The sequence below is a fragment of the Chlorocebus sabaeus genome, chromosome 8 (genome assembly GCF_047675955.1).
Source record: "Chlorocebus sabaeus isolate Y175 chromosome 8, mChlSab1.0.hap1, whole genome shotgun sequence".
In the NCBI taxonomy this organism is placed as follows: Eukaryota; Metazoa; Chordata; class Mammalia; order Primates; family Cercopithecidae; genus Chlorocebus; species Chlorocebus sabaeus.
This window is the reverse complement of record NC_132911.1, coordinates 146,121,550-146,134,493: the sequence shown is the minus strand read 5'-3', so window position 1 is coordinate 146,134,493 and position 12,944 is coordinate 146,121,550. Positions and strand designations below refer to the sequence as shown.

General features: G+C 59.1%; 1 protein-coding gene and 1 long non-coding RNA gene across 6 annotated transcripts in view; one reads left to right on the top strand and one right to left on the bottom strand.

Moving 5' to 3' along the window:
* The window catches only part of ADGRB1 (adhesion G protein-coupled receptor B1), a 97,419-nt gene extending 97,065 nt beyond the window's left edge, over positions 1-354 (bottom strand). For all 5 annotated transcript variants that reach the window (XM_073018427.1, XM_073018426.1, XM_073018428.1 and 2 more), the window contains exon 1: positions 255-354. The gene's annotated coding sequence lies outside the window, so the exon portion shown is untranslated. The remainder of the gene's footprint in view (positions 1-254) is intronic.
* A 1,248-nt stretch (positions 355-1,602) lies between these two features.
* LOC119624841 (uncharacterized) lies at positions 1,603-6,111 on the top strand. The gene is made up of 3 exons (XR_005240899.2): positions 1,603-1,883; positions 1,986-2,312; positions 3,357-6,111. It is a non-coding gene; the product is annotated as an uncharacterized lncRNA (long non-coding RNA).
* Positions 6,112-12,944: the final 6,833 nt, after the last annotated feature.

Below are 12,944 nucleotides of genomic sequence, written 5' to 3'. Positions count from 1 at the left end.
CCCCTCCTCAGCCTGCCCAATGCGGGCTCGCGGGGACCTGCCACATTCCATCGCCACCGCTGGAGGAGGCAGGGGGCTGAGGGGGTAGGGGGTGGGGGTCCAAACTCCCGAGCTCTGAGCGAAAAACCTCGGAGCTGCGAAGCCCCAAACGGCGAAGTTAGGAAGTCTGGGCGCCCGCACCTTCCCCGGCCCCCTCCCACCCTCGCTGCGCCCCCACCCGCCGCGCCCCCAGCCCCCGCCAGAGCCTTCCTTACCTTCCCCAGCAGCAGCGGCCCCGCCGGCGAGGACTCGATCCGGCGAGTTGCAAATCCCCGCGAGTGCCTAGCGTCGCCAGCGGCCAAGCCGGGCGCCCGACCGGAGGTGGGGGGGGCTCTTCCAGCCGCCGCCGCCCCCGGCCCGCTCCGGGCCTCACCGGGACGCCCCCTGGAGCGCACCCGTCGGCGCACGCAGGCCCCCTCCCCTTCCCCCGCGCCTGCTGGAGCCCCCCGGGCGCCCGGAGGGTCCGGATGCCCGCGCTGCGGACGATGCTGGGCGCGCGGGCCCGGGCCGGGCCAGGACGCGGCGCGGCCGCCTGTGCTCCCGGCTCGCCGGCTCCGCGCTCGCTCCGCCGGGGCCGCCGCCAACGCCGCGCCCGCCGCCGCCGCCTGCGCCCGCCGCTCCCTCTCCGGCCGCCGCCGCTCCGCTCCTCTCGCCTGCCCGGCTCTTCTCGCCTTTTTTCCCCTTCCTGAGGGGGGGGGGCGAGCCGAGCCGAGCCGGGGGCGGGGCGGCGCGGGGAGGAGGAGGAGGAGGCCGAGGACGAGGAGAAGGAGGAGGAGAGAGGCGAGAGCTGCTTCCCCCCACCCGGCTGCCGGCGCTCCCCAATCTCTCGCTCTCTGAAACTGGATCCCGAATCGGGAGCCAGAGACTGCATGACGGATTACATCAGGCTTTATAGAGCTTCCAGATCACACATTAGAGGGGGAGCGCGAGCGGGGGGCGGGGGCGTGGGGGGAGGGGAGCGAGATAAGGGGGGGCGGATAAAATGCACACACGCGCGCACACCTAGGAGAGCCCGGTGCCTGCCCCGCGCAGCAGAGAAGCCAAGAGTTGGGTCCCTGCTTTCGGCCTTCTCCAGGAGCAGGGGAGTGGCCCCACTGGCTGGCTGGATGATGGATGGTGGACGGCAGGACGGACACACAGATGAATGGAGGGAAGGAAGTGAGGGGTTGTGCCTAGGCAATGCAGGTGCGTGGGTGGATAGACGGTGGACGGATGGATGAGGTAGGTGGGTGTAGATGGAAGTGGGGTGGACGGATGGATGGACAGATGACTGGAGAGCTGGCGAGAGAACGGTGGGGTAGAAGGATGGAGCGAAGAGATGGGTGAGGATGGACGGGATAGGTGGGTAAGTGAATGGGCGGCACCCAATGGAGGGCTGCTTGGCTGAAGGCTGTGCAGGTGCAAGGACCAGGCATGGATGGGGGTCAGACGGGGCTGAATGGGGGATGGGCAGGAGAGAGATTGGAGGCTTAGACTCCTGACCCCATCCAAGAGGGTCAGAGGGAGGGGGGTGGGCGGGGACTGGGCAGGGCCAGTTGAACTGCTCAGGGGGGTCTTGTCCAGTTCTTCCTCATGGACCCTGTGCTGAGAGATGCTGAGGGGAGTGCCTGGGGAAAGAGTCAGGAGGTGGATTTGAAGGTGAAGTCGAACCCACCACTGACCCTGGGTGGCTGTCCCCAGGCACTTCCTCCCATTGTCACCATCCATCCTCCTTTGACTCGGTGACATGGGGGACCTCCGAGCCCCATATTCAGGTTTTGTTCTTCATCAGCGGATGGAGACGGCCCCTTCGGCTGCCTTGGATCATCCACGGCCCCTCTTCTGCTTCCAGGACCGCTGGCCAGGTACCCAGAGAGAGCCTTCCCAGAAGGAAACCAGGACCTTGGAGAAATGACTGTGGGATCCTTCTCCACCAAGACACTTCTACCTCAACCCCTTTCTCCTAGCTCTCAATGTGTGGTCCACTCTGAGCGCAAGTCCTCCTGTGTGGATGTCCAGCACTCTGAGCGCAGGTCCTCCTGGGTGGATGTCCAGCACTCTGCACAGTGAACCATCACAGCAGGTCACACGGATGCTGCTACCCAGGCCCACTGTCAGCCTGGCTGCTTCTGTCAGCCCATTAGCCAGAGTCTCCATTGGGTACCACCACTGCCACCACCAACACGAATTCACAGGGACTGCCACCACCCCTACCTGAATGTCAGCACCCACCCTGCCCCAGCCTCCTGTGGCCCTCAACGGCAGTCACCACCGTCACAACACAGGTCACCAGGGTAGGAGGGAACTCAAGCCCACTGAGCCCCTGGGCATGGCACACTGCTCACCGGACACAGTTGTGTCCATATCAGTCCCCTCCGCAAGGTCGATCTGTGGCCAAGGCTCCTAGGGGTGTCCAGAGGGACCGGCCAGAAGGGGCCCACAGACACAGGCCACAGGGCAGCCAGGAAAGGGGGTGGGGGCGGTCTGCTTCCCGGTCCAACCTCTTGGGCAGTGTCACACCTCCTTCCTCCTGGGGAAAAGGCCTTCTTCTCCAAGGCTTTGACAGGATTGTTGACAAAAGGGCAGGGTGCTGGGGCTGCCTCTGAGGATCCCCTGCCTAGTGGCACCCCCTCCTCCCATCCTGGTGGCGATGCCCTGCCTCCTCTCCTCGCTGCACCAGCAGTCATGGCCACCAGGGGGCGGCTGATGTCAGGCCAGGAGGCCAGCAGCTCTGAGTCAGGACTCAGCCTCCCTCCTTGGAGCGCCCAGAGGGTGGCAGCGATCCCGGTGCCTACGCTGGGGAATCCAGCCCCAGGTTCTCAGGGCGATGCTGGGGCCCTCTCCAATGCAGCCATCCAGGGCGAGGCAGTCTCCCTTCTGGGCCCAGCTTCTCGGCAGGGCCTTTCCTCTCCCTGCACGGGGCCTTCTCTGTTTCCCTCCCCGACTCGCCACTTTTAGAAAATCATCCTCTTAGCCCAGCTCCTGATCCAGGACTCAGAGGGTTCCACCTCCCATCCCCCGGCCCAGTCCTCAGCCCCTCCCCAGGGAGGGAGAAGGTCAGGCATAAGGAGTTCTGCCCACCAAGACCCAGCTCCCAGCAGAGCGCCCTGAAGCAGTCTCGCTCACCCCACTTCAGCCCCGTCTCCCTGTTGGCACGCGTGTGTCTGAATGGCTTTGAAGGTGTCTTCCAGCCCAGACACTCCGGGTTTCTAGAACCCTAAACCGGCAACTGACTTTCAGAAGGCTTGCCTCAGCGTACACCCTGAACTCCGTTCCCCTCACCTGCTCACCCGACCCCCCAACTGCACCGTCTCACGCCCAGATCGTCTTCCTTTCAGAGTCCTGTCCACAGCCTGAAGAACCCAGGGTGGGCCCAGCACCAGGAGGCTGGAATTGATGGTCCCTGCTGGGGACCACCCCCAGCTGGACACCGGGCCCTAGAACCTCCTCACGAAGCCCAGAGGGAGTGTGACCTGTGGCATCTTCTCAGTGTTCTCCATAGCCACAAAATGATCCCTGGCCACAGCCAGACACTCAGCTGTGACCCTGCCCCCGACATTGGAATCACTGACCACTGATCTTGGCCACACACTGAACCCTGATCCTGGTCACACACTGAGCTCTGGCCACACACTGAACCCTGATCCTGGTCACACACTGAGCTCTGGCCACACGCTGAACCCTGATCCTGGTCGTACACTGAGCTCTGGCCACACACTGAGCTTGGTCACACACCGAACCCTGATCCTGGTCGTACGCTGAGCTCTGGCCACACGCCGAACCCTGATCCTGGTCACACACTGAGCTCTGGCCACACGCCGAACCCTGATCCTGGTCGTACACTGAGCTCTGGCCACACGCCGTACCCTGATCCTGGTCGTACACTGAGCTCTGGCCACACGCCGAACCCTGATCCTGGTCGTACACTGAGCTCTGGCCACACGCCGAACCCTGATCCTGGTCGTACACTGAGCTCTGGCCACACGCCGAACCCTGATCCTGGTCGTACACTGAGCTCTGGCCACACGCCGAACCCTGATCCTGGTCGTACGCTGAGCTCTGGCCACACGCCGAACCCTGATCCTGGTCGTACGCTGAGCTCTGGCCACACGCCGAACCCTGATCCTGGTCACACGCTGAGCTCTGGCCACACGCGAGCTTCCATCCTGATGTAGACTGAACCCTGATCCCATGGCTGCTTTACACATCCAGAGCTTTGGTCCCAAGGCTAAGTGTAGACTCTAAGGGGTCCCGGATTGATGGGAAACAGAAAGGGGGACATGAGGCCTCGAAGGGGGGCAGCAGGAAGTGTGCCTCAAAGTCCTGTATTTCCAGCCATTTTCACATAGGACTACGCCATCTTCAGGGACGGGAGTGTTTGAGGCCACAGTGGAGCCAGGGAAGTCTACAACCCAGCTCCCTGACTTCCGTTTCATGGTCCCCCAGAGCTGTCTGCAGGGACCCCCAGGGCAGAATGAGGGCTTTTCGTATCAGCCAGTGCTTCTCAGGGCTGAGGTCGTATGGGAGCGCAGGAGGAAGGGGACCCCTGGTCCTCTCGAAGTACTCAATGAACTTTGCCAGCCAGAGGCTGAAGGGCCTCTGTGTGGGGACCAGCATGGTGAGTACTTAGCCGATCCACATGCAGAGTCGTTAACTGTGGATGCAGCAAGTCTCTATTAGCCTCCCAGTCAGGACCCTTGGAGCCCCTGCCTATCACCATACAGGACCCTGAGGCCCTGCCCTTGCCCAGCCTGTCCTGGTGTATCCCAGGACCCCCCACCCCAAGCTCAGCCCAAAGGTACCCCAAACTGTGCAGATGTTGAGGAAGGATGGGAAAAGGAGAGAGACTCTCAGAGAACAAGTGATAATGAGGGCAGAGGCTTCTGCTAACAAGGGTCTAACAGTGTGGTACAGCCAGTCTCCTCTTCCGGGAAGCCTCTCCTGGTCTTCTGGTTGGCAGGCATGGCCCCTTCCTGTGTCCCAGGAACATTGTAGGTCCTCTGTCTCAGCACACCCGTCAGTCAGCAAAGGCAAACATGGCCGGGAACCTCCCTGGTTCCTCCGCCCAGAGGCCCCATCTCCTGCCTGGATTCAGAGGAGGACAGCAGCCAGTCCCTCCACCCAGGGCTCTGCATCCCAAGATGGGGGACAGAGACAAGGCACAAGCTGGCTCCTGGGCAGATGCACAGCCAGCTTCAATTCTGTGACGTTCTGCAGTTCCTCTGTGGCTCTCAGCCTGCACCCAGGCCAGGTAGGGTGGGGACCCATGGAGGTGACTCGGGCGTGGTCTGCTCTCCACCCATCCCAGTTCAGGGCCTGAGTCATGGGAAGGAGTCACGAGGTGGCCTCCCGGCTGCCACCAGCCCAGGTTTCCAGGAAGACAGAGAGGACCCAGGGAGGCTGCCTTTCCCTTCCCCCATCCCGCATCTCCCATCCCCTTCCTCTCTTCCTCCGTGGCCTCCCCTCGCCTCTGTCCTGGACAGCCCAGCCCTGGACAGGGGCCAGCAAAGGACAGAGAAATCCCAGCCCTTAGGCCCAGGCATCCAAGTCCAGAGCCAATCTCTGGATGCCTCTGTCCATGGAACTGCCTATGATGGTGGCAGCGTTCTGTGTCTGTGCTGTCCAGCGTGGCCACCCCTGGCCTTAGTGCCTACCAAGGGCATGAAATGTGGCTTTTGGCCTGGGGGACTGAATTTTTTAATTTGACTGATGATAATACATTTCCAGTTAGATATAGCTACAGGTGACTGGTGCCTACTGTATTGGAGGGTATTCATTCCAGCTGGGTCCAGCCTCCACCCAGGTCCTGAGGCTTCCTCCAAGGTGGGGTTCCCAGGCAGAGGGTGCCTGACACTCATCACTGCCTGGACTCCAGCAAGTGCACCTCCTGTGGCTCCAGGTTGTGCCACCCAGCGCCCCTCCTCATACCAGGGACCCTGGGGGCACCTTGAGAGGAATGGCTGGGTGCTGGCCCCTCCCTGCTCCGGCTATGAACTTCAGACCAGTGGTTCACTCTGCCTGCACCTTCCCTGTTTCGCCTGTAAAGAGGAGGCAGCGACAGGACCTACCTAGGCAGTCTTTCTTATGATTAAATGAGCATCCATGATCCTGGCCTGGACCGTGGTCCTTGCCCTGCAGCCAGGGCCACCTGCCCTCCGTGTGTACTTCCCCACCAGGCCCACTCCCAGCCCTGGATCTCCTGCCTCACTCGCTCAGCCGGGCCCTGCTTCCCTCCCTCTGGGTTGGCAGGCATGCCGGTGCAGGTGGAGGCTTGACCTCATACACCTGGTCCCCCTTCTGCTCCGCGCCTTGAGCTCCCTACCCCCACCTGCCTCCAGTGCCGCAGAACTGCGATTTCCCAGGGACCCACTGTGCACCCCTCATCCAAACCCCACTCCAGCCCTATGGGCCCATCTGGTACAACCCACCCCTGAGGGAAGCCTGTGCTAGCTGACTGAGGGATGCCCCAGTCTCTGCTCCCTGGAAAGGCAGGGATCCAGCAGCCCCGTCAGATGCCAGCCCGTTCCAGCCCTCACCGCAGCACTCCTCCCTGCGCCTGCCCTTGGCCCTCCTGCTCCAGCCTCAGCCCAGGCATGTTTGGAAAAGTCTTCTCAGGGGCCTTACTCAGAAGCTGTGGGAACTGATGGGACACTGTTGCCCCAAATCTCAGCCTCCTCTCACAGATTAAGGAAGCCATTCGGGAGATGCAGGCTGGAAAGGCTGAGGTCCCTGCAGCCCACGCAGGGCGTGTGCTTCCCATGGGGGCCCCGGGGGGTGGGTGCCAGGGCCCGGCTAGCCTCCTGAGGGTTCCCCCAGGCTGGGATAGGGGCAGAGGCAAGGCGGGGGCGGGTTGGGGTTAGTGGGAGCCAGCGTCCAGGCCTGCTTTGTACTCTGCCGAGCCTGCCTGGGATGGTGGCTGCCCCACTGGCGCTGGGCAGGGCCATTCCCTGTGCTCTCTGGGAAAGGTGCAGAGAAGTGCAGGCACTGGCCAAGGCCACGCGGCAGGTGGGTCTTGGTCTTGGGCGCCCAGACCCAGCACAGGCAGCTGGGGAGGGAAGGAAGGAAAGGCATCTCCACAGCATGTGGTGGGGACACTCAAGGCCAAGCATGCTGAGGACTTCCTTTGCCCTGTCCTCTGGGCCCCTGGAAAGTCTGCAAGTGCCCAGGCCTGTGCCGGGCAAGGACCTCTGGCTGTGGGGCAAGGTGGTGCCCAGGTTCCTCCTGGGCCTGGCGCTGACGCTGATCCCTCAGCCTTCTCCTGAGGCCAAGGCCGAGCTTATGTAACCCAAGTGGCCCAGCCCACTCCGCAGGTGCCCTTCTCTGCCTGCTCTGCTCTCTCTGGTAGAGGAGGAGGAGGCAGGGCGGGGGTATTTTCGGGCTATTTTCGACCACTCATTTTCACAGCTCTCCTTGTGAGAACCAGGCGTGACTGGCGGGTTTTCCTAACACCCTTTTGGGGACTGTGCAGAGATGCAGGTCAGGGAGAGGCGATGTGGCACCAGCCAGGCAGCCACTAGGGCTACGGGGCTCCCGAGGCAGGGCTCCCTTGGGGCCTTCAAGACCCCTGCAAGTGGTAAACCTGGGTATGCCTTCTCCTGACATTTCCTCAGCAGCTGTGCTGACCAAACTGACTTCACTCGCTGTCCCCATCTGCCCTCACAGCCATTACCAAAGGTGGCCAGGCATGGTCCCATTCCATGGAAGAACCGCGGCTCAGAGGGTTCATGTGTCTTGCTCAAGATCATGCATGACCAGGGACCAGGATTGACACCGACGTTTGCACTCTGACCACAGCAGGGCCCGAGTCATGGACTTGTTCTTGGAGGAGAATCTTCAAGATTGACCAGGCAGAAAGGGAAGAAGAGGGGGAGTGTTGCCTGGGGAATGTAACCTCCTGGGCCAAGAACAGCACAAAACACTTCAGAGCACTGTTTCCAGTCCCCACAATATCCTGGCTGAGGCCTGACCCTGTTCCTAGAAACCTCTGGTCTCTTGTCCCATCTGAGCCCTGGCCCTGGGCACATATTGATCCTGATCCCTGGTCACTGACTGAGCCTTGATTCTGGCACATGCTGGTCCTGATTCCTGATCCCAGACTGAGCTCTGATCCCTAATCACTGACTGAGCCCTGACTCTGGGCACATACTGGTCCCAATCCCTGATCACAGACTGAGCCCTGAGCCTCTGGGTATGCTGGTCAAACCCTGAAGATGGGCACGAACTGCCACCATTCATCCAGTATTTATCACACTCCTCTTTTAGGCTTGGCACTCTGCCCACACCAGCCAATCCTTCACCCCATCCCCACAGCCCTTGCTCCCAAAACAGAGGCTGTGTGGACTTCAGGGCCTGTGCAGGCCACTGCCCCAGCTTCCCCTTCAGGCTCTCTTCTGGGCTTAGTGAGTCGTAGGAATAGGGGATGCCAAGCCAGCTCTGGGAGCTCTCAGTGGAGGGAGATTAAGCATTTAATAAACACTGCAGTGAAAATCAATGCAATCAGAGAGATCGAGGCTCCAACAGGAGTGGGGGCTGGAGGTGGGGCTAGCCAGCTCTGCACTCTCACGTGCTCACACTCAGTGCATGTCAGGCTCCAAGTGGTATGGACAGCGAGCCAGGGGCAAGCTATGTTCTCTCCCAACCCAAGCTGTCTCAGGCCCCTCACTCAACAGCGTGCACTGCTCCACAAAATATCCTGCGCCACGCTCAGCACAGAGACCCCGGGCATCCAAAGAAGACCCTCGGCCCCTCTTGGGTGTCCACACCCCAGGTCCTGATGTCCAAGCCCCACCAGGGCTTCAGCTGTCACTGGGTGGAGTGACCGGTCTGGGTACCCCAGGACACAGCCCAGCCTGGGAGCTGGGTAGACAGAGGGCAGGAGACACACAATCCCATGCCAGAGCGTTTCAGAGGAAGGCCTCAGACCCCTTGGGAGGCATGGAGTGACATTCTGGGAGTGGGGCCCAGGGGGTCCTCATAGCCCTGAAGCCTGAGAGTGACTCAGGGGATGATGGGTCTGGGCCCGGGTCACATGAACAAAACCCGCTCCTCTAATGCCCTGAGCCTCCAAGGCAGTCCCTGGCCCTGCCGGGCTGTAGTCTTCTCTTCCTGTCCACTGTGCCAGCAGGGCCTCAGCAGAGGTGGTCCCACGTCCTCACTGGATCCCCTCACTGTGTCAACAGTGCTGACACTGTTGTGCTCCCTGTGTGTTGACAGCACCGACGCCAGAGCTGTCATCCGTCCCTCTTATAGAAAGGAGAGCCGAGGCTGGCCCTAGGGTCCCCAGCTGAAGTGCTGGAGCCAGACCTTGAACTCTGCACCCACCCCCACCTGACCCCTGCCTCCCCACCTGCCACAGAGGGGCTCGCTGGCTGCGTGCATACGTTCACTGGGGAGGTGGTGCCTGAGGAACCGCCCGTGGGGTAAGACCCACAGCTAACCCATGTGCTTTGCAGAGCCCTGGAAGCCTGGAGGTAGAGACGAGGCCCCCATCGTGGAGGAAGTTGAGGCTCTGGGCCATGAGGTGACCTCCCTGAAGGTACATAGCAGTGAGTGGAGAATCCTAGACATGAGCCCAAGTCCCCAAGACCCCGTGAGCCCTGGGCGTCCCTGCATCCTCCTCAGACGGTCAGGGAGGAAAGCTTCAGTTCAGAGGCCTGGGGTGCTTTTTTCCCTTCCCAGGAAACGCAGAGGGAGACAGTCTCAGGAGAAGCTCAGCTCCTCTGCATCCTAGGGCCCCTGGGACTCCCATCCGTCCTTCCCCTTTCCTCAGGTGGGTGGCACTGTGAGGGCAAAATGCTGCCAAGCTCCGGGCATCACATCTTCCCACGACCACCTCTAGAGCAGGAACAGAAGAAAGGAGGCAAAGGGGCTTCTACTTGCACATCTCCCACTTCTCAGGGGTGGCTGAGAGGAGCGTCGGGCCAGCTAGCAGGAAGGTGTGGGGACCCCACAAGAGGTGAGGTTATGGGTGAATCGCGCCCCTCAAAGATTCCTATGTTGAAGTCCCAACCCCCTGTACCTAAGAACATGACCTTATTTGGAAATAGAGTTGAGATAGGGTCACGCTGGAGTAGGGGAAGCCCCTAATGCAGTGCGACTGTCTTTTTTTTTTTTTTCTTTTCTTTTTTGAGACAGGGTCTCACTCTATTACCCGGGCTGGAGTGCAGTGGTGCAATCTCAGCTCACTGCAGCCTTGACCTCTTGGGCTCAAGCCGTTCTCCCGCCTCAGCCCCACAAGCAGCTGGGATCACAGGCATGTGCCACCATGCCTGGCTAATTTTTTTGTAGAGAGGGGTTTTGCCATGTTGGCCAGGCTGGTATCAAACTCCTGGGCTCAAGCAATCTGCCTGCCTCAGCCTCCCAAAGGTCTAAGATTACAGGCATGAGCCACTGCACCCAGCCAACTGATGTCTTTATAAAAAGAACATCACTTGGAGAGACAGACACTCAGGGAAGCCACGTGAAGAGGCAGACACTCAGAGAAGCCACATGGAGAGACAGACACTCAGGGAAGCCACATGGAGAGACAGACACTCAGGGAAGCCACATGGAGAGACAGACACTCAGGGAAGCCACATGGAGAGACAGACACTCAGAGAAGCCACATGGAGAGACAGACACTCAGAGAAGCCACATGGAGAGACAGACACTCAGGGAAGCCACGTGGAAACATAGACACTCAGGGAGGCCACATGGAGAGATAGACACACAGGGAAGCCACACAAAGAGACAGATACTCAGGGAAGCCACATGGAAGACAGGTAATCGGGGAACCACATGGAGTGACAGGTAATCGGGGTGCCACATGGAGTGATAGACACTCAGGGAGGCCACGTGGAGAGACAGATGCTCAGGGAGGCCACGTGGAGACACTGACACTCATGGAGGACATGTGGAGGGACAAATGCTCAGGGAGGCCTCGTGGAGACACAGACGCTTAGGGAGGCCACATGGAGAGATAGATACTCAGGGAGACCATGTGGAGAGACAGATGCTCAGGAAGGCCGTGTAGAGAGACAGATGCTCAGGAAGGCCGTGAAGAGAGACAGACGCTCAGGGAGGCCACGTGGAGATGGAGGCAGAGGGTGAAATGATGCATCTGAAGCCATAGATCACAGAAGATTGCCAGCAACCTCCAGAAGTGAGAAGACAGGGAACACATCCTTCCTCAGAGCCTCCAGAAGGAGCCAACTCTGCTGACACCTGGATCTTGGGCTCAGTGCCGCCAGAGCAATGGGGGTGAATTTCTGAGCTTGCTACTCGGCCACAGCGGCCCTAGGAAAGCAAGGAAGGGAACAGGTCTCCGCCTACCCAGTCTCCCTCTTGCATCTCATTGGTCAGAAGGGGATCACATGTTCCAAGCTGACCAACCATGGGAAAGGAAACAAGGGTTGCTTCTCTGGCTCAGATCAATAGTGGTTCATCCCCTGGGTGGGGGGTCCCTGCTGGAAAAGTCGGCCAGGTTCAGGGGGCAATGGCATGCAGGCAACCCCCAAAGACCACCCACATGCCAGCAGACCAGGGCACCCTAAAACCCTTTTCTCTAGGGGACAAGAAGGTGCTTGTCAGAAGGGCAGGAGTTGTCCAGGGTCTGGGTAGCTGGAAATGTGGCAGATTGGGCTTTTCAGAAATGAGTGCAATGATAGCTCCCACGATGCTGATGCTACTCCACCCAGGGTGGGGTCTGCCTCTCCTTCCCGTGAATCTGGGTGGTCTTGGGACTGCCTGGCCAGAGGTGACGCTGCCTGGCCTAGGTTCTTTAGCTCCCACCTGGTCGCTAGAGGACTCACTTTTGGAGTCCAGAGCTGCCATGTAAAAATTTGACTTCATTAAAATTAAAAACTGCTCTGCAAAAGACACTGTCGAGAGAATCAAGAGAGAAGCCACAGGCTAGGAGAAAATATTTGGAAAAGACACACCCAATAAAAGACATAAAAAACATCCGAAGAACCCTTAGAACTAAACAATAAGAAAACAAACCACCCAATTTAAAAACGGGCAGAAGATCTGAACAGACACCACCAAAGATACAAGATAGCACAGAAGTGCAAGAAAAAACATTCAATAGCATATATCATTAGGGAAATGCAAATTAAAGCCACAATGAGATACCACTACACACCTAGTCAGGTGGCCAAAACCTGGGACACCAACAGCACCAAATGCTGGCGAGGATGTGGAGCATCAGGATCTCTCGCGCGTTGCTGGTGGGAGTGCACGCTGAGCCAGCCACTGGGGAAGACGGTTCGGCAGTCTCTTACAAAACTAAACACGCTCTTACCTTATAATCTGGCAATCATGCTTCTTGCCATTTACCCACATGAATTGAAAAGCGAGGTCCACAGGAAACCCTCCATGTGAATGTTCATAGCAGACTTATTCGTGGCTGCTGAAACTTGGAAGCGACCAGCACGCCCGTCAATAGGTGAGTGGATGAGCAAACTGTGATACATCCACGTAGGAGAATATTCAGTGCTAAACAAATGAGCTTTCAAGCCATGAAAATACATGGAGGCATCTTAAATGCATCTAACTAAGTGAAGGAAGCTGCTCTGAAAGGCTATGTACTGCATGACTCCAGCTCTACGACATTCCGGAAAATGGAAGACTGTGGCGACAGTAAACACATCAGTGGTCACTGGGGTAGTGGGGAGGGAGGGGTGAATGGGCAGAGCGCAGGGTTTTTAAGGCAGTGAAGCTCCTCTGGGTGCTGGTATAAAGGTAGATATGTGTCACACACATTGGTCAAAATCCACAGAAGGTGCAATACCCAGAATGAAGCCTAATGTGAACTGTGGACTTTAGTGATCATGTTGTATTATTGGCTCATCACTTGTGACAAATGAACCACACTGACACAAGCTGTAAAAAATGGGGGGAACTGGGTGGGGAGAGGGAGACAGTATCATATTTTCAGATCAACAATA